General features: G+C 30.1%; 1 protein-coding gene and 1 long non-coding RNA gene across 2 annotated transcripts in view; one reads left to right on the top strand and one right to left on the bottom strand.

Moving 5' to 3' along the window:
• Window positions 1-25,764, top strand: part of LOC130676198 (mannosyl-oligosaccharide 1,2-alpha-mannosidase IA) — a gene marked incomplete in the record, with an annotated part of 416,169 nt that overhangs the window by 77,021 nt on the left and 313,384 nt on the right.
• LOC130676200 (uncharacterized) lies at window positions 21,387-24,150 on the bottom strand. Its single transcript, XR_008991392.1, has 4 exons — window positions 22,754-24,150; window positions 21,926-21,992; window positions 21,661-21,829; window positions 21,387-21,577 (listed from the first exon to the last, which is right to left on the bottom strand). It is a non-coding gene; the product is annotated as an uncharacterized LOC130676200 (long non-coding RNA).

The following is a 25,764-nucleotide window of genomic DNA, read 5'->3' on the forward strand; positions in this document are numbered from 1 at the left end:
AACCAGCTGAATTAAGATTAACACGTGGTAACAGTGGGCTCTTTTATCATTGTCGACGTTAGGGAAGAAAGATTAGACCCAAACAGAGCCACATGTCCAAGGGTAACAAAATAAGAAAAGGGTCACATGTAATAATAACTACATCAAAAAACCAATCATCCTCATCCAATATCACATCTTCTTTTATTAAGTTTTACGATATTTTGTCATATTTGTATTAGATAGATTACTATTTCCGATCAAATATTTCATATCCTTTGATAACTTTATTTATTATTCCTGCATGCTTCTCGAATTCCATTTAGCTTTCCTCAGGGTGTATGTCATTAATATATTTTTGTTGTAGCCAATGTATCCATATTCAGTTTTTTTCAACTTTGTTTGATCTCTTTGAAAACACATAAAATATTGTGTGTTTTATGCAATCCGTTCAAAAGAAATGTTTTAAAATAGTCGCAATATTTTTCTCATTTTATACTTTATTTTCTATTTACCTTCTTCAAAGGCAGCTTCTATCGTAACGTCCTTGAACAGTCAACTGGCCATGCCAAAAGTAAACATTTTACTTTTCAAAATTGTGCATAGAAATTGCAATTTTCTATGCATATTGCATATGTCTTTTCTTCATTTTATATTTTGATTCATTCAACGAAAGCCCCAATATAATTTCGACGAGATAATTGTAAAATGAGTGACCATCAAAATTTTCATTTATAGACAATACATTTTTCATTTTTTTGTTAAATCCTTTTGGGAGATGAAATAACAAATATACAGATATAGACATACATATTTATGATCCCTTATAAAGAATAATGCAGTAACGTTAATAAAACTAAAATAAATATGATGAATTGTATTTTTTGCAATATACTCATAAAAATAAACATTATTTTAAGCTCTTCTTCTCACAAGAGAGAAAGTAGCAACAGCAACAGCAGCAGAAATAACTGAGTAGTATTAGGTTTGAGCCTACAACACTGAGCTCTTTCTCCCGCTAACAAAATAATATATTTTCTTTTCTAATCCGTGCCAGACGTGACGACGATGAAGCTTCACAAGTTTAACGTCCAGACCGTTGAACGTTTCCGGAGATAGTAGTTGTAGTTGTAACAGTAGTAACAGTTTCGCTAGTCAACGTCTCACTTTTTTTCTCCATGGTTAATCCTGAAAAACGGTAAAACTTTTTTAACATACTGGGAAGAAATAAGACGGTACATTTTTTAGCATTAAAAATACATAAGTTTTATTTTAATTTTTTTTTCATCAATTTAAACAATACAGAAACAAATTATAAAATTAATTAAAATAAAAAGCTCTAATTTTTATTCACTAAAATAACTTTCATTGCTATTTATCTTTTTAAAACTTTAATTATTATCCGGCATTTGCGATGTGTGTTTAACGGTCTACGAGGCAGAAACTGGAAAGGAGCTAGTAGCATTATCACTAATGAAATCGAGACCTTGCTTGTGATCTCAAGCAATTAATGCGGTTTTCCTTCTCTTGGTACAAAGAGAAGGACCAATGAGAGTAAATACTCAGAGACAGAGAGAAAGAGCTAGCAAATGGGTCCTTCTCAGAATGTTACTGAGAAACCTTAGTAGCTTATACTCAGCAGTACTATAACGTCGAAGGGAAAGTCCGATATGGAGTGAGGATTTCGTGAAAATGCTGTGGCTTCAGATAATAGCAAAAGTGAGTTTAACCCCTTTTAGAATCTCAAATAGAATTGTCGTAGTTTTACGTTGAAATCATTCAATCATATAATTTTTATATTTACTTACACAAGTAAAACTGATGCTTACTTTGAAAACAAATAATTTTGTGATAATAATAGTAATGCAAACTGTTTCAGTCACTATAAGATGAACCAGCTGTCATCGGTTAAGTGTTTTATAGTATTGTAATAAAAACATGTTATTTCAAATGCGTATGTATCAGACATTTATATACAACGCATAATTTCGTATAAGACAAAGAAAAATAATCATGCGTCCACTCTTTGCTTGTATAGTGTACAAAAGTGCACTTGTAAGTATGCACGTATGTTAGTTCAAGCAAAACTCACTTACCACTTCTCATTTCTTAGTTTTATTTATATTCAGACGTTGATATAACAATAATGACTCTGGTTTTTCAACATTTACTTTTTATCATACATAAGTTTGTTTTTTATTATATTTTTATGTTAGTTTAATAATGATAGTAGCAAAATAAACTTTAACTATAATCCCTATGTCATTTAAACTCAATTTTTTTAGTATATCTACATCCCACTGGGATTCCATGTATGTTTATTTAGCAATCTCTTTCTGTCTCACCTCAGCTTTTATATTTCCGTCCCTTGTCATCAAAAATAAGAGGCTGACTTGTTTTTCATGGTTCTTCAAACTTTTTGCACACCCTCGTACTTTTTTCAAGGATCATAGAGGAATCCCTGTGAATAAGGAAGTGAAACAAGCTGTCGAGGTGAAGCAAGGTGCCTACAGACAAGTGTTTATCCTCACTATCCCCTTACAACTTTTTTTTCTTCATTTATTTTTATTTCTGCATCATATGTGTGTGGTTTTTTTTATATGTAAATAAGTCCAATACCGTCTAGCAACAATGGTGATCGTGACTCATCATAGTTTAATCTCATATGACGTATATCTAGTTTTATGAACTGTTTTTTTTTTATTTTTATTCATTGTTAATAAATATTTTGAATAATTTTTTCATTCACTTTATTACACTAACATATTTTATGAAACATGAGCCTTTTTTCTTGATATTAAAGCTGGAAATAGTATAACGAGAATAATTGATGAGACTATAATAAAGTGAGAGAATGGAAAGTTAAGTAAATGTAAAATTTTTTGGTGGTATGATGAATAGTATTCGACTATGCAATGAGTAGCATTTGAAAAGCTTCTACGAATAGCTGTAAGGATACGTAATTGCTACTATTGTTATGTTCACTAGCGTAGTGTATATTGTATAGAATATAAATAAATGTAGCATTAGGAAGAAACGATATTAAACTGAGTTGAACGAGAAAATTGTGTAAACTATAGCTGTTAAATTATAGTCAGAAACTACAATGTATCGTATAAGTGGTTTATTTCTTCATGATACTATGTTTGTTAAGCAAAAACTAGCTTTGTTTTTGCAGCGGATCATTGCTACATTTAAACTATTGTTTTTGAAACAATAGAATTGTATAAATAATCTTTAAACAAAGGAATGTCAATATTAACTACTATCATCAGTTTTTTAACTTCCTAAACAGAGTTTCAGTCTTGAGTGGATTTTCTTGTCAATAATGTCATGAGACAATGCAATTTAAAATTAAAAATTATCTTGAATTATTAAATTGTTCATATTATAACAACTTTTAATGTTTTTTTTCTGAGATAGTTATATTCTAAATCATTGACTTATATATAGCTCATTGGGTAATACTGTACTTGAGAAAAAATTTAAATAAGTTCTCATACTTATAATCGAATCAAAATCATACTGGATCAGTATTCGAAACTTCTATGTAACAAAATCAAATTATTAAAATTTTTGTATCTTTCTATAAAACTAAGTTTAAGGAAAATTTTAACAATTTCACAGAAGTTCATGTTTGGAATTCATTCAATCGTTTACAAATTGAAAATAAAAATTTTGGTCTAACTATTCCATTATTTACAGAAATATATTTTAACTGAAATATACTTCCGTTAATATTGCCATGTATTCAATTCAGTTACTGTTCATTGTAATATATACGTTTCAAATTTTCAATGCAAAATTCAAGCTGAGAAACTTTCTTATAAACTTTATAAAGTCAAACTGTACTTTAGAAGTTAATGAAATTATACTTCAAATATATAAGGTTGTGAATATATATATTTATAATATATATGAATATGTAACATCAATGTACGTTCATTTTGTCAACATGTGCCTCATTTTGAACGACATGTTACTGCGGCAGACTGACGCCGCTCCATAACCCAACGACCTAATCTCACTTCTGACGTTTCACTTCCTCGCACACTAACTTGAAACTTATAGCTTCTCTTCGACTGGCTGCTAATTACAAACAGCACGCTGCAGACAAAAGCTTCATCGGCGTACCAGGCACTTTCGACAGGCTTGAGAATGCGTGTATACGAGATTGAGCAAGGGATTATTTTGTGCAAGCACTCTATGAGCATAATATATCTATATATCTATACATGCATACAAGATTGACTACAAAGTGATGATATCATGATTATGCAGCCTTGTCACGGATGAGTGCGCTCTCGCCCACGGCTGTGACTTTTTCACTCTTCTCTTTTTCGTTTATCGGAAATTATACTGACAGCCGGTACATTTTTTAACGTCTAACAGTTAAGTTGTTAGTTGTATGAAATGCTAGTTTTTATTTATTTTTCTTTAAAAATTACTGAACGATATGTATATTTTTCTTTATAGCGAACCTAACATCACCCATTTCAAAAAACTCCGAGGGTTTGTAGGTTTGATCAAGTGATAAATTCTTCAGAATATATATTTGTTGCCAATATCTACTTTTTATAATATATATTTAAAGAACGGAAGAGACAATTAGACTGGTTATTTAAAATGCAACTGACGTTGGATGAATACTTTGAATGAATAATTGTTTTCGTGACCGAGTGATGGACTCCGTGGGATATATTAAATTCGTGAGAAGATAGCAGACATTGTCGTGAGAGAGACTTAACTTTTAATTCTCTGTCTTTTTCTTCCTCCTATTTGCTGGTTTATGCTCTTTTTCTTTTGACTGTACTTTATATATATTTTTTTTTTACTCTGTCCCGGCTTCCTGACAGGAGCACTCGGCGTCGGAATTCGAAGAGTGGCAGAGCCCCTGAGTGCACACGGCCGAAGATATCATTACGAAGATAACGGCGCATCGTTGGTAGCCGCCATGAGAATAATCGAGTTGCTACCTTTTTTTTACCCTCTAACTTCGACTCTCTTTCTCTCTCTCTCTCTCTCTCTCTCCCTCTCTTTTTCCCTTTCGACCTGGTTTAAACTGAATAGATAGAATCGATGTTAAGCGAAAAAAAAATCATTTATATGCATAAGAGTGGAACATGCTTAATTTCCTGTTCTTAATGTCTATTACTACGTTCTACTGTTAGTTTATTGGTTAAAATTCACATTAAAATAAAATTATGGCATACTTGATGATTTCAGTAATTTAATAAAACAATTAAATTTTACTGACAATGGGAATACTTTGAAATTAAAGAAAGGTGATATATAATGAAATTATCTTTATGAAGTCAAGAAGTCCCAATGAAAGGAATATATAAGGGGAGTAGCACAACTCTGGGAATATAATGCTATCAGAAGCCAACAATCCGACGTGCAAGGTAGACCGCTTGGCCACCAGACATGCAGCCGGCTAACCAAGACGCCGTTAAATTCCTTATGTTTGAAATTATTTTTTGTTCTTATTTACTCGCTTTTAACGCAAATTTTTGGTCAGTCAGTTGCTCATGACTGGGTCCAATGTGCATCGGCTTTTTTTGATGATTCTAGATAAATGTCCATCAGGCTTTCACTTCAAAAACTAATACGTGATAACACTTGTTACTTTTTTTTTAATGTAAATACAATTACATTTAAGAAACTTACACGAAACGTTAACAGAAACAGGATGTATATAAAAGAAAATATATAAGCTTAAACAATTTACGAACTGACTTTTACAAGTTTTATTACTCTTGAAATATTTTTTTTTTACGTTCTTAAATAATTAGAATCATGAAGAGAGATTAAATAATAATGTAAGTGTGATTTATCTATACTTTTATTTACTTCTTCTAAGTAGTTGTAATTCATGCCGTCAAAGTTGATTTTTATTATCACATTTTTTTCTTTTCTCAACTGTTGAAACAAAATAACGCTATTATTGGAACACTGGTAAAAGAAAATAAATCTTTTAGGAGTGAAAATCACGCAAGTTATCTGAGCATCTCCTGCTGCGAACGCTCTACCAACGTTCACGATCTTGTAACGAGACACATTTTACGAGCATACGAGATGGTAATTCTTTCTCTTACCACTTGTGTCCTTCGCATTTGTATTCAATTCCTTTTCCGTTTTACTGCCATATCATTTACCAGTAGTCAGATTAATATTGAGTGTAATATTTAGCACTATTTAAGCTGTGATTTAAGAAATCAAGTTTACATTAACTCAATTGAACAAAAAAAACGCTAGATTACACTAATAATAATTCATAACTATACTTTTATTAACTTTATTTGGATAACTATAGTATGAAAAAAAAAAAAAAAAAAAAAAAAAAAACAAACAAATTTATACAGATAATCTCTTATAGCAGGGCAATTGGTTTGCACAAAACTTAAAAGAAAGATCGATTGGACATTTGAGCGTATCTGAAGCCTATCGGCAATTCTCCTCTCCCATAATTACCGTAATGTTATGTCAGCTAATTGGAGAGGCTTTTTGTGAGAACCGATAAAACAGAGATTACCAGCCGTAGATTGGTAAAGTCGCATGTTTCGGCCGCAAAGCAACCAAGAAATTGGATATCGATGAGCAGTTTACTTCTTCCCAATAAGGAATAAAAATAACAAAATTAAAAAAACGGGGAATCCATTTCCAAAAGCAATTACACCCCTTTATACACCAATAAGATTAAAGTACACATAACTTGGATGATTATTTTAATCAAAAGATAATTATTAATGCGAAATTTTTATAAAGATGAATCTTTAAATTTCATCGCAATGTATACAATTTTAAATAATCCAATCAAATAACACAATATACGTTATTATTATGTTGTTTAGTTTTATCTGATCCTGAATATACGCGATACCGGTAAATAGCCTCTGAAATACGTTGTTCGAGTGAATACGTAGAATTAACGTAATGGGTGAATATGAGTCAAGCGTAAGTAATGAACAGCCTCATTGTTTGCTATTGCCTTGACGTATTGCTCTACGCGCCAAAACAATAGGATCACCAATTCTCCTAGTGAATGCGATATGTATACGGCTATTCATCTTAATATACATATCAAATGTGAGATTAGATCAACATTACCTCCTAATCTATTTCATTTTGTACTTAAAGTCTTAAAATCAGATTTATTATTTTAATACATCAATTAACTTGAATCTATCAATTGCATCAACAAATCAAAATATTAGTAATTCACTTATACATTAGACTGTGTCTGGAAAAACAATTTTTTTTTTTCATAAAATAAGATAAGAGACTCAATACCCGATCAGGAAACTAGTACCCGATCACTAATGTATTTGTATATCTAGATTTACTAAATTTCACTAAATATAGAAATAAGTCACTTTAATAGAAAAAAAAAAAAACTTCCTAAAATTTTAGCTCTGTATCTCAACAATTAAGCTGGCGCACAGAGGGTTTCCTTTCCCATTTAAAATACATTGCAAAAAATTTGTTCTTTCTATTTTGTAAATAACTTTGTGAAAAAATTTTTTTTTCCGATTTTTGAATTCTAACTTCTTGTAGAAAATTAAATTCTCTACAAAAAAGGTTTCTTTTGTCATACGCTTAAAAGTTGATAGAAAAAAAGGCATAGAGGTTGAAACTTAGAGGAAAATATCAAATTTTTAGGATGAAAAATTTTTTTTTTGTTTTTTATTCGTTAACTAGTAAGATTTATTTTTTTTATTATTTTGCAGATTAGGTTTTTATAGAATATTTAATTGTCTATAAAAATAGTCCTTAGAGTCGTTTTAATAGAGCTCATAGAAAAAAATTACAGAGCTTTTAACGTGAGAAAAATCGAATTGTTCGAAAATACACCAATAGATGGACAAACATTATTTTAAGAACCGATTATATAAAATTTAAGAATAAAAAAGTAACGTAATAAATTTTTTTTATAACTATAAATATTTCTGATGATATAAAATAATTTTTGATTCATTTTAATATATGTTATAATCATAAAAAAATTATTTTTATTCAACCTGACGAGATTTAGCTTCAAGAGCGCCACCATTACTAAGTATGTGACACAACCGAAAAATTATATTCGTTATAATTAAAACAAATAAATAAAAAAATAAGGTATGTATATTATGATTATGTTCGTATTTTATTAAAAATTTTATTGATTCTATGATTAACCAACAAAATCAAAAAAATTTGCCGTCCATCTATTGGAGACAAATTTTTAACCTCAACCCAATAGATAGACATTGAATTTATCTGGTAAGCTTTCAATTTTTTTTTTTTTCATAATATTTATATGAAATTGTTTGTTAACATAAATTCATTTTCATTTTTTTTTTTATAGATGACTGACAAAAAGAGATATTATAAGGTGCATTCTTATTCATCAGATAATTTAAGAAATGCGTTACAAGATGTCAAAGATGGTAATTGTATATCAGCGATTGCAAAAAAATATAAAATTCCAAAATCAACACTACATTCAAAGTATACGGGTAAAGTTCCTAAGGAATGTAAAAAAAATCCGGAAACTAATTTAACAGCTGATGAGGAAAATCGCATAAAAATTGGATTTTGCATAAAGCAAAACTTGGATTTCCCAAGCATCCTGATGAAGTCAAAAACACAGTTCACACGGGAAAAAATGCTGGAGTAGAATTTACCACACCAAACTAGTAAAAATTTTACTACACTTTTTGGTCGCCGCAATGACAACTGTAGTAACATAAGCCACAGTGTGCGTGATATTTTACTACTATAGGAGTTCTGCTTACTACTGTAATGTGGTAAAACTTTGTAGTTTCCACAACTACTCAATGTAGTATAAAATACTTATTTTGTGGTTTTGGGAACCACACAATTTTATATGAATTGGTATCTGTTACTATTTTTGAAGTATACAATACCAGATTACTTGTACAATCTACTCCAATGTGTGGTAAAATGATCGAAAGAAGAAAATAACAGCGCCACCTACAACTTTTTTACTCCATTCTGTGGGTATCCTCAACTTGTGTCAGTGTATTTAATATTATAAATAATATTATAAAACATTATAAATAATAATATATATAATGTGACGAGCACGTAAAAAATATACATAAGCAATGAGTGTGACGAGCGCATGGGCTGAGTAAGCGAGAAAGAGTACGCCAGGAGTGGGGGACATGTAGGAGAGAAAGGAGAATAGTTCGCGGTCGACCGCTAGGCGGCGCCGCGACGTCTGAATTTCTCCGAGCTGGTCTGTTGTGCTAGAAGTGTTATAAACGATTTCTCGGCGCCGTTATTTTAAAATCCAGCTCTCGGTCTGCGTATCACCGGACCAAGCTGCAAAACAAATAGAAGTACCAGGTATTGGCTCTTCTATATTTGAACCTCGTCGTTATTTCACGATTGTAGGTGGGTGTAAAAACCCTGTCGCGATAAGTGACGCAAAATCTAGGCCGATTTGCACGTAGAGGAGCGCATTACCTTCTCCGTGCAATCTAGGGCGAGACTCTGAAACTTGGGGTATTACCCTTGGAGGAGACGAGTCTCGGGTGTTTTATACAACGCGGGCATCTCCCGGTTGGTAGTTGGGGTGGCGCGGAGGTAAAAAGCATCCGTAGAATCGGTACCGCGAGTAAATCCGTTACGAGGGTAATACATATGTGGGAATGAAACGCGTCTCGTCACACCGTATAATTTATATTTAAATATTATTTTACCGAGTTTAAGAATATTGTAATAACGTTTTGCTTCTGTTTATTAGTTAAGTATTGAGAATTTGTAATTCACCGAATGTTATAAATAAAATTGTACTTTATCCGAATAAATATATTATTTAACTGTCGATCCGTCCGCATAATTATCTTATATTTAAGTAGAAATAAATAAGAAATTGCCTGAGTTACGCGACCCTCACCGAAACCCTGGAACCGGCGAGCTAATCTACATGAGGGGACTAATTATAAATATTAGTTTAGTTTTATAAACTTCCGTAACGTCACAATAATTAAAAATATTTATATATATAATTAAAAATCGAAGCGTGCAATTATAATATATATAATTTAAAATAAATATATATATAAAAAATATAATACAAAAAAATCGGTCTGTCAGTTGACCCTGCGGGCCAGCCCCAAAACTTCCCGCTGTTTTCGAGCTCAAGAACCTCGAAAACATTATCGTGAATACATTTTCAAGCTCTTCGAGCTCGAAAATACGTTTGTATGCTGTTGTTTTCGAAAAAAAACGTTTTTCACCATTTTTTCTCCAACGATATCTCTCAAACGAATGAACCGATTTTGATGGTTGAGATAGCAATCGACGCAATTTTATCAAGTTCTAAAGCTGATAAAATTTTGAATTCGATTTATTGAGTCGTTTTTGAGATATTTCAGAAAAAATAAAAAAATTTTTTTTTTTTAATTCTTTCGACAACGGTTTCTCTTGAACGAATGAACCGATTTTGATGGTTGAGGTGGCATTCGACGCGGCTTATAAAGCTCTAGAGCCCAGTCCATTTTGGAATCAATCCATCAAGCACATTAAAGGTTATCCAAAAAAAACATTTTTGAAAAAATTTTATTTTTGGAATATCTCTGAACGAGCCCTACCGATCAAGCTCAATTTTCTTACAGCTTCAAGATATTAACAATCCGCGTCGAATGACATCCTAAAATTCAAAATCGGTTCATCCGTTCAAAAGATACAGGTATTTACATACGTACGTACATACACTCGGACATCATCTTGAAATTAGTCAGAATAGCTTCCTAGGACCTCAAAACGTCGACATCTGATGAAAATTCGATTTTCGTAAATCGGACCGAAACCAATAACTTCCCGAATTTTTGAAAATTTACAATTTTCTTAGCGGGAAGTTAAAAATTTATTTTGTATTACCTGTCATTCTTCCTAAATGACTCTTATTAAATTTTATTGCTATGCTCTTATCAGTGAATCGTGATTTTAATGCAATTTTTTAAATCATTGTCTATTGAGTATTTGTTATTTATTAGAATTATAACTTTTAAAACGATGTTTTTTATATTTTCTATTAATAAAAATTAATACTTTATTATTCTAAGTTTATGCTTATACGAGAATTTATAGATCACAAATATAATTTTCAAATTATCCTTATCAGGTATTGATAAAAAGTATGCTTTTGAAATTTGAGTCCTTATTATTTTAAGTTATTCATTAATAAATTCATTTTTATATCATTTTAATTTGATATACTGTAAGTCCGAAGAATCTAAGATTAATTTTTATATTTTTATAACGTTTTCAATATCATAAAAACTAATGATCGTTAACTTACAGATATTTAATTAATACATTACGAATAAAATATATTCTACTATGTTGTGGAGTAAAATGAACCACAGTGGTTCTTTAATGCTAGTTCTTATTACTACTTACTGTAGTAAATGGTACTACAGGTTGTGTACTAGTAACTGTTACTAAACGTGTAGTTATCCTATATATTACTAGTCAGTGTAGTAAATGGAACTCCATTTGTAGTAAATTTAACTACACATTTTTTTCCGTGCACGAAGTACTTCAAGAAGCACCCAGGCACAATACATTTATTGATGATAAGCCTGGAAAATAATGGATGGATTTGTTTCTGAAAAGACATAAAAAAATCACAATAAAAAATCCTGAGGTTCATGGAAAAAAATAAATAGTAAATGCAACATGATGCAGTCTTGGTAAATAAACATGATGAAATCATGTTGCATCCACATGATTTGTCATGTTTCGGCTACATAATAATCATGTTGCGGTAACATGAGAAAAATCATGTTGCATTCACATGATTTGCCATGTTTCGGCTACATGACAATCATGTTGCGGTAACATGAGAAACTCATGTGGCAGCAACATGATTTGTCATATTTCGGCAACATGACAATCATGTTGCGGTAGCATGAAAAAAATCATGTGGCAGCAACATGATTGTCATGTAGCCTTAATAGCATAAAATTAAGCTGCAACAACTAAATATTCATGCTTCAGAAATAGTATAATACGACACTAGGCCAGAAAGTTAAATTTTCTGGCGGACGTGATATGAAAGCCGAGGCGAAGCCGAGGCTTTGATATCACATACGTCAGGGCATTCAGCTTTCTGACCTAGTGTCGTATACTATTTTTCTTGTCCCCCAGCCGAAAGTACGTTAAATTAATTGACATTGCGAGGCGAAGCCGAATTTTTTGCTGGTCGGGCGGGCATCAAAATCATTAAATAATTGAAAAAGAAAATTATAGATTTAATTTTAGTTGGAACTAAATATTTTATTTCTCTATTTAGTAATATACTATAAACTTCTTTATAAGCTCAAACATTAACTACAATAATACACAATAGTCAGAATATATTATCATCTTTTGTATATTTTCTTACTTTTTCTCTTACTTTATGCGTTATTTTCTTTACTGATAACAAATTTTTAGCCACAAGAGTTTTCAAATTTCATTAAAATTTATAGTTATGATATGATAAATAAATAGACAGGTGCATCCGTGACTATTTTGACACATGCGCTGTCGTGTATTTGTCAGATAGTTTTTCATTTTAATAATTGAAAAATATAAAATAAAATGTCCTATGAATAAAGAATAAAAAGATGCACATGTAAAGAATTAAAAAATCTGTATGTGCATTTGTTTTAATTTTGACTTCTTTAATTCTTAAATAATTTATTTGTTATTGAAAAATCTCTGTATATTTGCTACATAACCGAGTCATACTAAATAAGCGCACTCTAGTGACAGCTCTCTGCATTGCGAGCCGGCCACAAAAGAGGCTCTTTCTGTACTTTCGGCTTGGGGAGCAAGAAAAATTATTTATTATCAAGCAACTAGATGTTTTCGGATATATAATATTGCAGATGAAAATTAGAGTAAATTATCAAATTAAATCATTTGTAAATGATATTTTTGCTTAAGGGGTTAGGGGTAGTCAGGATATTCAAAAAATCGATTTTTTGCATGATTGTTGCTTGATAATAAATAATTTTTCTGAAGCATAAATATTTAGTTGTTGCAGCTTAATTTTATGCTATTAAGGCTACATGAAAATCATGTTGCTGCCACATGATTTTTCTCATGCTACCGCAACATGATTGTCATGTAGCCGAAACATGACAATTAAATCATGATGCTGCCACATGAATTTCTCATGTTACCGCAACATGATTATCATGTAGCCGAAACATGACAAACCATGTGGATGCAACATGATTTCATCATGTTTATTTACCAAGACTACATCATGTTGCATTTACTATTTATTTTTTTCCGTGTTATTTCTAAAAGACGAGAATCTGTAACGAAAACAAATTTAAGAGAGTGGTCTACAAAAGTTGAGAGTCATTTAACAGAAATGGGATGGGTAGATGTTTTAACGAAACCTGGCAGTATATTTAATAGAGATGAAATCGGCATGCAACTTTGTCCTGAGAGTGGACGATTATTAGGGAAAAAAGATGAGAAAGATTTTTATGAAATATCTTCTGGCAAAGAGAAAGATATAATTACAGTTCTGTGCACATTTTCTGCTGCTGGTGACACATTACCCCCTATGATATTGTTTCCTTATAAAAAAATTCCAGCTTATTTATCGGAGTCGTTTCCAGATGATTGGCCGATCGGTAGATCGGATAGCGGGTGGATGGTGTCTAGCACTTTTTACGAATATATTGCTAACGTTTTTTTATCCTTGGTGTGTTAAAACTCAAGTAAAATTTCCAGTTCTAAATATTTTCAATGGTCATAAATCGCATCTAACACTTGAACTCAGTGATTTTCGTTTAGAGCAAAACATTATTTTGTGTGCTTTGTACCCTAACTCCACTCATATAACGCAAACATGTGATGTTGCAATATTTCAAACTTTAAAATACAAATGGAAAGAAGTAATTCGTAACCGTAAACAGAAAACACAAAAAAATATATCTAAAGCTACATTCGCACTATTATTTAAAGAAGCATTTGATCGAATTGAAAAATCGACTATCATTAACGGTTTTAGAGGTTGTGGTCTCTGTCCGTTTGATGCAATTGCAGTCAATTATGACGAATGTATATCTAAAAGACGCAAGGATATTAACAGTGAGATAGTAAATGATGGTTGCAAGAAAACTCCATTGCTAACTACTGATGATCTCTTCTTGCATGGAAAAGCAATATATTGTTAAAAGTATATAAAAAAATATATGGTGAATATGTGATAAATATATAGCGACAAAAATATCTATATTGAAAAATATATGTTTTTTACGTATATTGGATTATATATTTTCTGCCCTCCGGCCGGAAAGTGGCAACTTTCGGGCCGCTGCCCTAAACGAAGTTGCAACTTTCCGGCTTCGTCGAGCAGAAAAATAGTATACGCACCTTGGCCAGTAAAAAAGAAAGCCTCAGACCACATGTTTGTCAGCCTCGGCTTCGCCTCGGCCAACAATTACATGTGCTCTGAGACTTTTCTTATTTTACTGGCCTAGGTATGTAATATACTATTATCATAATATATTTACTTGTATATAATGTTTTGTATTTTTCTATATATATATTATCTCATATAATGCTCAATATATTCTTATCATATATGGATAGTATATATATAATTTATAAGTATAATATAATAAACTTGATATATATATCCATATATTTTGACTCAAATAATTAGTGGTACATGGTCTCTATATAATTGATTATATATGAAAGAATTTGTATGATTAAATATATGGTTCGTGGTATATTAGAATTATATTTTTCCAGTATATTCAAACTTATATTTTTCGCAATATATTGAAAATTTTATTTTTTCAATATACTTTTTCAATTTCTACACAATTCCACAAAAAAAGTCAAATTTATTATTTTTTCTCCTTCTTTTCATTGACCTTATATTTACTGGCAATAACCTAAGAAAAGTAAAAAAAAGTGCCATATATTTTACAATATATTGGAAACCATATATTTTGCAATATATTGGAAAACATATATAAAAAATACTATATATTAATTAATATACTACTTTCAATATAATATATCAATATAAAAAAGATATATTAAAATATATATGTAAAACATACATAAAAAGTCATATATTGATAATATATTCTAGCAATATATTTTTTTTCAATATATTATCATATATTAATACGGCAAAAATATAAATATTATTTACATATTGTACAATATATCACATTATAATATTCATATATTCTATCATATATGTTTTCACATATAAAGTTTTTTCATGCGGGTTAGCAACTAAAAAATTTTTCGACCATGTTTTGGCAAAAAAAAAAATTAAAGAATTTGAAGTGATAAAAATCAAAGTTTTTTATGTGATGATTCTGCCTATGTATTATGGAAGAAGTGCGATGATAAACTTGATATGGTACCAATGACATCAAGGATGTCAATATTCTTCAAGAAAGTAGAGAGAATTCTATTAAATTATCAAGTACTGCATGTAATGTGAGTATTATAATGGATCTACCTGTTATTACCAGTCTTGAAAATCCAACTTGTGTTGGTGCACTCGAAAATATTTTGCCTATTGATAGAGATGGAATTATTTTAAATATACCAGGTGATGAAAATTGTGTCTTGGGAAACAATGAAACTGATTTTGTAAGCTGTAATAATATCAATAATATTGATAACTGTGATAACAGTAGAAGTAAATAGTCTAACTACTGCAACTCGTGTCTACCAGTGACTTTTGTGATACTAATAATAATATTGATATTGACAATAAAGATCTATGTGATAATACGAATAAGGAAATCGCCAGCAATTCATCTAAATCAGCCAAGCGCATAAGTGAAATTTGGAATCAACATTTCAGCTGGCCAGAAATAGAAGAAATTAAAAAAATAAAAGAAAAGCTGCCGTTTGCAACAACGGCTCCTAAATGGCGAGAATACCACCAAACAATAAAAGAAGAGAAAAAAATCTGGGCATCGGTTATCCCTGCAGGCCAGCCCCCAAACTTCCCGCTGTTTTCGAACTCTATCGGCGAGCGGGCAACCCCCGCCATTTTGTGCCTTAAAACATCATGGCGGCCACAAAAAGCTCGCAGATTAGAGATCACTAAGTGATGGATGAGGGCAAGTGTTTATAATGGCGTGTCTGAAATCTTGGTGATTATATTCCTAAGTGGAGGTAGCCCTTATGGGTTGGGGAAGAACTTGCTCCCCACCACTAATCCTACGCAAGCAGTTCACTAGAGCTGAAGTCTGGTACCATGGGGGATCCATTCCAAGCCCCACTTCGACCAGAGTCTCTCTATTTCCTGAGATGGGAGGAGTGTTTGGGTCCAAATGAGGTCGGTCTCGTGGTGGTTGTCGGTGAGGCACCCACATGCATTGCATGCCTAATGGGTAAGCTAATGTGGGCTTATGTTCATATTTCGCTTTTATAATATATGGTGGTGTTGATTATAAAAATAGGGACCACACGCAACGCGAGTATGCCCGAACGGGCGAGGTATCGGCCTCCCGTCAAACGGAGGAGGGCTTAACGGCCCCGTTACATTAATTTTTTTTTTTTCGAACTCTAAGGGGTGTCAGTCCGAAGTTAGGTGTGTGTGAGAATGTATGAAGAATGGACGAATGAATGTTAACAAAACTGGGTGTCTTCTTCGGGAGACAGGGGAAAGAGACCACGTCCCCTCTTGACCAAGTGGTATGTCGACCAATACATATTGGTACTATGGGGGGCCCATTCCAGGCCCCACTTCGACCAGAGTCTCTTTATTTCTCGAGATGGGAGGAGTGTTTTGGGCCCACGTGAGGTTGGACTCTTAGTGGCTGTGGTTAGATAGCACACGCAATGAGGATTTTTGATTATACCCCCGGTAAATGTCCACTCTTGGTTTCGGCCGTGAGTGTCGTCTGAAGGGTAGAAAAGATGGGATTTTGCAGCGTGAGTATGCCCAAAAGGGCGAGGCCTCGGCTTCCGGACGGTGGAGGCGGACTTAGGTCCCGTTACATTAATTAATTTCGAACTCTAAGAGCTCGAAAACATTAATATAAATACATTTTCGAGCTCGAAAATACCTTTGTTTCCCTTTTTTATGAGCTTTTCAAGCTCAACAGGGTTACGTTTTATGATCAAGTTTAAAAATTTAGAATCTTAAATAATAAATGAATGATCATTTTTTATATTTATTCACAATTATGTTCGATAATTAGCTCAAAAAGAAGTATTTACGTGATACGTTGTATCTATATCGTGTAAGTATATCCTGATACAAGCGAACATTACGATTTTTAGGCAATCACTTCCAATGACTTATATAAAGAAGAACATATTAGTTTTGAGTAATTTTGTTCAGTAATTATTATGTTATTCAATGAAAAAAGCAGATATTGATTTAACATTTATTATTCCGTCGATGATATCTCTCGAACGGATTATCTGATTGGGACGTTGGTTTTTGACTTTGGTCGAGAACTTAGCCATCGATGATTCTTCACTCTTTGAATTCTATTCAAAGAGCTTGGAAAGTGGATATTCTGAGTGCTAAATTAATTCAAATAAAATTCACTCGGCAAAAAATTAATTGTAATAATTATCTTTGTTATTTAAAATTAATGAATAATTATTGCTAATAAATAAAAATAATTGAAAATTAATACTATTAATTAAAAATAACAAATAAATATTAGTCAATAATTTAAATAAGTATTGCTGTATTCAAATAACTTCAATAGTTATTTAATAATTCTGGGCGGCGTTACTGCCAGTCTATTTTCACAGTTGACGTCTACTAATCGTAGAATATTCATCGGAATGTCATCATTTATCTTACCCGTCAAGCACTTAGTCTACGTCGGGCTGAAGAGCAAACGTTCTATATATAAAGAGAATGGCTACACAAGAATTTGCAGCTTGTTCAGCAAATCGAGTGTAGTCTATTTACAATCGCGGACATTCAACATTCTTTATAAACATAATAAATCGTTAAATGACAGCTAAAGTGTAGTCTTTAATCGTAAGATGACAATGTTCAGTATAGTACATGCAGTCATCTGAAATCCAACTAATGACAATGTGCACAAGTTAGTATTTGCTGAACAAACATTTATACATACATCGTAACCGTTAGACAGCTTGAAGAGAGATGGCTCGTGCGCTTTATTTAACTGTAAACACATTATGTGATCTGATGTACGTTTACTGTTTGGTGTGAGGGAGGTCAAGTCAGTAAATAATTTATTTGAAAATGTCAACTTAACACTGAAAAGGATTTGTAACATTATGCTATTTAAAATATTGGTTTGTCCATAAAAAAAAATACATTGCATAGCAAGTGGGCTAGGTGAGTCTTTATACGGGAAGCACAATGCTTTTGAGACTAGTCGTAGGTGCATACACATGAGCACCTGTGAGTGCTTAGTGTTCATCAGTGATGAGTGCTAAGAACATTGTGTTTGACGGATAATGATTTTGCTCATGTGCTATAGCACGATTTAATAAAAATCTAACTATTGTATTTGTCTTCATGATGGAATTTTCAAAAAATGTTGCTACCTCTGAACTCAGCTCGACGAGCTGAGTCAGGAAATATATATATATATATTTTACAATTATAATTTTACCGACTACTTCACACACACTTTTAATTTATTTATTTCCTTGTCCACTGGACTAAATTTCTATTCGCAATTTTTAATTTATAAATTTATTGACTCTACAATTTTTATTTTTTTTACAATTTAATAACGACACTTTTATCAATACGACAATTTTATATATTTTCAGTTTTTCAAACATCAGTTTTTGAGTAAAGAATTTTGTGACGCTGAAAAACTGACGCCAACGACTGACACTATTTTTCTTTAATTCTTTTATAACTTGTCTTCACGTCAATTACCGAATTTCACAAAAGAACTGATTTCCATTAATAATAATTTTAATTAATTACAGTTTTATCGTTATCACTATTTTCACTGCACTTTTAATTTTCCCTTAATTTTCAGTTTTGTAAATTTTGTATTTTTATATTTTTCTTATTAAATAAAATTTATTAATTTATTATATAACAATTCCTTAATGACTAGATTTATTATTTACAATTTCTGGCCCTCCTGCCGAGAAATTAAACTTTTTAATTTACAATTAATGTTTATGAAATTCTGGCCTTCTTGCCGAGAATTTATCTTTTAATACAATCAAACTAGAAATGGCGACTGCCGACGAATTAACTTAATTATTATTTCTCAATTAATTAATTAATAAATTGTGGCCACTTGCCGACGATTTATTTACCTCTCCTTAAATTTTTCCAGCGATCGTGGCGTCCTTATTTATTGCAGCCTTCCTGCCGATTTCCATCTGACTCCGTTCGTTTCTCCAACAATTTAATACTCCTCAATATGTCTATGCCGGTCCGTCCGACTGTGTCTGTCTTCACCTCGTGCACTCCCTTTTCAAATCTACGTTCGCAATCCTTCGGCTCTTATCGGAAAATCCACCACTGCAACTTATTTCCTTATTGGGTCTTGGGGACGAGCCCCTTAAATTACACGGAGAGAAAAATATCGCCAGAATGACTATCCAATGTATCCTCAAATGACGTATCGTCAGAATAACGATTCGTATACCTAATTTAGAAATACTCTCATATTAATTTGATAATCTATAGTATCGTTAAAATAAAGATACGTATTTGGGTTAGGTTAAGTATTCGTTTATTTAATTTAACAAAACAACGAATAGCCTTTGTAACGATATGTAGCTTCGTTGATATAAGTATCTGTATAGCCAGCGTGAGGATCCGTATAGCTAAATTGGCTATACGTATCGTCGTTCTCGGTTGCCGGATGCCTAAATACAGAGTTTGCGCAATAGTCATATCAGCGATTCATAAAATGCCTAAAATAAGGATACGGATCGTCATTTTGACGATCCACTGTGAGGATACTCTGTATAGCTGAATTGGCTATACGGCGTATCGTTAAGTAAAATGACTATACAGCGTATAGCCAGAATAGCGATACGTATACTTAATCTGGCGATATTTTTCTCTCCGTGTAGCGCGCCCGGCGACAAGTCGATGAAATAGTAACGCATATGGGGTACTATGGGTAATTAATCAACCGCGGGAAATCAAGTTGATTTAAAGTTGTAAATTTAAATTTTTACCCCGTTACAAGTTAAAACATACAGCAGTTCAAGAATAAAAAAAAAATTAGTGTAATTATTATTTGAGGGTCACGATCACCTTGCAAGTTTTCTAAAAAAAAAAAACCATCGAGATTAAAAATTGTAACCCTTTTTTCATTTTTGAATTATTAAATGACGATAAAAATGGAAAAAACCATAAAATTGACTATAACTTTAATTTTGACCTCGAATAACTTTTAAACCAGTCAAGATAGCGAAAAATCATAAGAGACTTTTTTTTTGTAGAGCGTTCAATTGCCTACTAAAATTTGTCTGCAGATTTTTCCTACGACGCATCGTTAACTACACTGTTAAAAATTTCTAGTGGAATTTTACCAAACAATTATAGGAAGTTAAAACTCAGAACTGTATGGTATTTTTGGAGTACCAGTATAGTAATTTTACAATATATTTTGTAGTCTACAAGTTGGATATATTACAACGAATTTTTTGTAATTTTACTAAACTTTTTCCGGTGATCGACTCAGTACATTTACAATATGTGTATTGTAATTACACTGAACTTTTGTGAACTATAAGTATAGTAAAATTACAATATGCGTATTGTAAATTTACTAAACTAATTACCACTAAAAGTTTTGTAAAATTACTATATGAGTATTCTAATTTTACTAAACTAATTACCAATAAAAGTTTAGTAAAATTACAATATGCGTATTGTAAACTTACTAAACTAATTACCACTAATAGTTTTGTAAAATTACAATATGAGTATTCTAATTTTACTAAACTAATTACCTATAAAAGTTTAGTAAAATTACAATATGCGTATTGTAATTTTACTACACTAATTACGAATAAAAGTTTTGTAAAATTACAACATGAATATTGTAGTTTTACTAAACTAATTACCAATAAAAGTTTTGTGAAATTACAATATGCGTATTGTAATTTTACTACGCGAGTTACCAATAATAATTTTGTAAAATTACAATTTCTATCTTGTAAAATTGTCAAGATTATGTGTGAAAATTCTTTAGTACAGTTACAATAAATTCAATAGATATTACTAAAATTATATTGAGGGAAAGTTTAGTGAAATTACAATACGCATATAGTAAATAGCTCGAATTCTTTTTAAAAAGTGTATAGTAACATTACTATACGCATATCGAAATTTCACTAAGCTGAGAACTGAGTAAAGTTTAGCAAAATTAGTAATTAATTGTAATTTATTTATCTAAATTTTTGTCTGAATACATTTGATTTTTTTTTTAAATTTTCGAATTATATTTTATATAAAAGGTTTTAATTTTTATTAATTATTTATATAATAATTTATTTCTTTCATAAATGAAGCTACTTTCGGATAAATGACAGTATAGCTTTTCGTTTTTTTCCATCTCGCTTATTACCCTTCCCTGGTGGAGAAATTTTAAGAAACAATCTGAAAAATAAATAATAAAAATGATGCATCATTTGTATTTTACAATAAAACTTGATAAATTAATGTAATAGTATGAAACTTACTTTTGAATAGCTTCCATTGTCTTTTCTAATTTGTTTGGATAAGCAAATCCAAAGACATAGTACGATAAAAATGTAACTAAAATTCCTTCAAGGAATGAATCTACTCCAATCAGACATTGTTTTTCGAGTACTACATTGTATCGTTTGTTATCATCGTGTAATTCTTTTCCTATTAACAGAAAAAACAGCATACATACATATATAATTATGGCATTGAATTCTCTTGAAATTAGAAACTAATTTTATGATATTTATTATGTAATACCTCGGATAATTAATATCGGATTTGTTACTGGCGTCACTGCAAACAGCTCATTCTCCTCCAATTCTTTCTGAAATCGAAATTTTAAATTTGAATAATTCAACTTATTTACAACTTAAAAACAAAAAAATAGGTAACTTGCACTGACAAAATAATAAAGAAATGTTAAATCTTCTTTCATAAATCTTACAATGAAATCAAAAATCATCTCGCTATAAGTATTTTCGTTATTCGAAATGGCAAAATGTTTTTTAGCTTTTTTATCATATTACGAACGAACAGAGTGTCTGTAGACTCTATATCATTTTTTTGGTGATGTTGGTGATTAGTGACACTAACATACTTGTTGCAAAAAATTTATATAATATAATGAACAAAAAATAAATAAAAACTATCGATAAAATAGTATTAACTGATTGGTACTTTTAATGCCTAAAATAAATAAATTCATTTTATATAAAAATTTTTTTAATCTCCACAAGGAACGTAATATTAGTTTTTAAGCATAAATTGTATCGATATTAAATAATTTCATGTTACCAAATAAAGTAATTTTTAAACAACTAAAAAAGAGATTAATAAAAGGTATAAATTTTTAATAAAGTTAAGTTGAAATATGAAAAATCCGTGTTTAATACTAAATTATTTCTAAATTGAAAAGTATTATAATCTCATAGACAATTTAATTCAGAAAAGCTGATGACTCAAAAATTATTTAAATTTGTATAAAAATAGATAGCAATAATTCACATATTTTTCTTTAGCAGTGACACAAAACGCTTAGCTTTAAAGAAAGAGTTAATATAAGGTTGATGCGTATGGGATGCTTACCTTTTATAAGACCAAATTTATAATGCTTCTTTGTTGGATCTGTATCACTAGTTATTTATTTAATGAGTTTATTATACTTCACTAAAATTGTTTATAAAATGAATTACTAAAAAACTTGCACAATTAAAAATTCACTAATTTCACACTGATTATTTTTATTAATATTTATTGTTTTTTTTTATTGTAATTGTCGCTAACGTGTTCACTTTGTGCCTAAAAGAATACGTATGTTCCCCCCGGAGACGAAGGGCTATGTGTTCTAGTTGTATCGGCTAAGAGTTGTTTGTTTCTTAAATAAAACTAAGACCTTTGTCCTGGGACCTTTGACGTCACAAGTCACATGTTGGTCCCGGCTCGTGTATGAGAGAGGTTTTTATGACCAGAGAAAAAGTAAACTCGATGGTAGATCGAGAAAATTTAAAAAAAAAGAGAAAATTTTCTACAATTCTCAGTTTCCTATTATTATCACAATTTAACATAACTACGAATAATTACATAGAATTCTGAATAATTTTAATCAAATGAATTAAAAAAATTGTAACGACAATTTTTAATTTAATAGTTCTTCCGTCAAAAATGTGGTCTATGTCTTGACTGCTTTGTTTTAACATCGAAGGTTTCAAACCGTTTATTTTTTGGTCCATATATTGGTATATGAAGAAGCAAAAGAATTTGGTTGTTTTTAAACATCTACAAACACACAGTCGTATATTTTAATAACTTAGTCCCGTATATGTTTTTGAATATCTCTTAAATAACATGAAAAATAACGATACTATACATTGCTACAATTAACGCGTATATGTCGTTTCATGTATAAGATTATGATTATACATCTTTTCCGAGTTATTTTTATACATGTATATAGTCTTTATTCTTTGATACCAAATTCACTCATAAACAAATGTTTATCTGTATAGCAAACAAGAAATTTTAAATAATTAAAAATTTTTTAATTTTCTAATAATAAAAGCACGCACACAGTATGTTAAAATGTAATATTAGTAAAAACTGTAGAAATCAAGATTTAATTAATTAATAATTAAATTATGGGTAGCTGTCAATTTATTCTGCCTCAACGAATTTTATGTAGACTGTGTAAAATATCTTTTTCATTTCAATACTGATAATTGATTTGTTATGAAATTGAAGATAAATACTTTACAGTAATTTTATTATGGGTTAATTATTTATTTTAACGTTGCAGTATATCAAGTATTGTAATTGTTATAAATAAACTTTATTATTTGAAAACGTCGCTATAACATGGTAGCGTCAGAAAAATATTTAAACAATAAAAAGAGTTGGAGAAAAAAAAAAGTACAAAAAAAAAATTCTGAGGGCATGTTTGAAGCGTTCCGGTAGATCGTAAAATAAGGCAACGGTCGAAAGACTTACTTCCGATCCTTTTTTTTTAAATGAGACGTGATAAAAAAAAAAAAGAAAACTTCGAGAAAGTATAAAAATTCATAGAGGATATGAAAATATGTATTTCAGATGCAGAACCTTAAGGTTAAAATGTAACTTGGTAATAAAAACCGAAAATTATAATTTCAACTTACAGATTGTAAGTCTAGCTTATGTCGATAATCTCATTATAATTTGAAATAATGCCAGGACACAAAAGACTAATGCTCAAAAAATTATTAAAAAAATTTTTCATCTTATAATTCATTTTGGCTCATTTTTAATTACTGTACATGTTTTCTGTTCAGTATGAATTTTGCAGTTATTGAGAATATTATTTTGTTTTTAATGTTACTAATAATTGCAGTAAACTAAATAACTAATATTCATAATAAATCCTTTTTTCCACCTCTAGTCTATCGTAAGATCAAAATTCTGATTTATTTAATGCGAAAAATTCAGAAATCAAAACTAAAATATCCATTTAATATTTCCCAATAGAATATGTAAATTTGAATAAATATTAGATTGATAGCTCAATGTTTTGATATATTTTTAAAAACCAATTTGTTATGGTAGTTTTACTTACAATTGCAGCCAGTTAAATCACAAATATTTATGATAAATTTACCGGATTTTACTTGAAATGTCCACTGTAGTGTCTTAAAATTACAATTTGTATTAGATCAATACAAAAAAAACGTAAAATCACAATAACGATTTTTTATTTCTTAATGAAATATGTAAATTTGAATAATTTTTTGCAAAAATTAAAAAATTTTGTTGTAATTTCAAAAACAAATCTTTTATTGTAATTTTACCAATAATAACAGTAAATTAAATCTTAAATATTTATGACAAATTTACCGTATTTGACTTGAAATGTACACTTTAGTGTCTTGAAATTACAATTTGTATTAGATCAATTCAAAAGAAATGTAAATTTACAATATCGATTTTTTATTTCCGAATGAAATTTGTAAATTTGAATAATTTTATTGTAAAAATTAAAAACTTTTATTGTAATTTCAAAAACAAATCTTATGTTGTAGTTTTACCAATAATAACAGTAAAGTAAATCACAAATATTTATGATAAATTTACCATCTCATAGTTGAAATGTACACTATAGTATCGTAAAATTACAATTTGTACGAGATAAATGTAAAGGAAATGGAAAATTACAATATCCATCTCTTATTTCCTTAGAAAATAAGTAAATTTAAATTGGTGTTTGGTAAATATTCAAGAATTTAGTAGTAATTTGAAAATCAAATTTTTGTCCCTAATTTTACTAACAATTATAGTAAATTTAATTACATGAATTTATAATAAATTTACCATATCGATGTTAAAATTTTAACTATAATATTGTAAAATTACTATACGTATCTGATTCATACAAAAATAATGTAAAATAACAATTTTTTTTTGTGATTGTACAATTTGAATATCATTTTTACAGAAAGACATTGTAATTTTACAAATATTGTTTACTGTTTAGTTTTACAATACGCTAATTTGTAAATTTCCATAACATATGTTTGGTAAACATATTGGAAATTTACTATTTTTTTTAACAGTGTAGTTATAAATATCAGAAG

This window comes from Microplitis mediator, chromosome 10 (genome assembly GCF_029852145.1).
Source record: "Microplitis mediator isolate UGA2020A chromosome 10, iyMicMedi2.1, whole genome shotgun sequence".
NCBI lineage: Eukaryota > Metazoa > Arthropoda > Insecta > Hymenoptera > Braconidae > Microplitis > Microplitis mediator.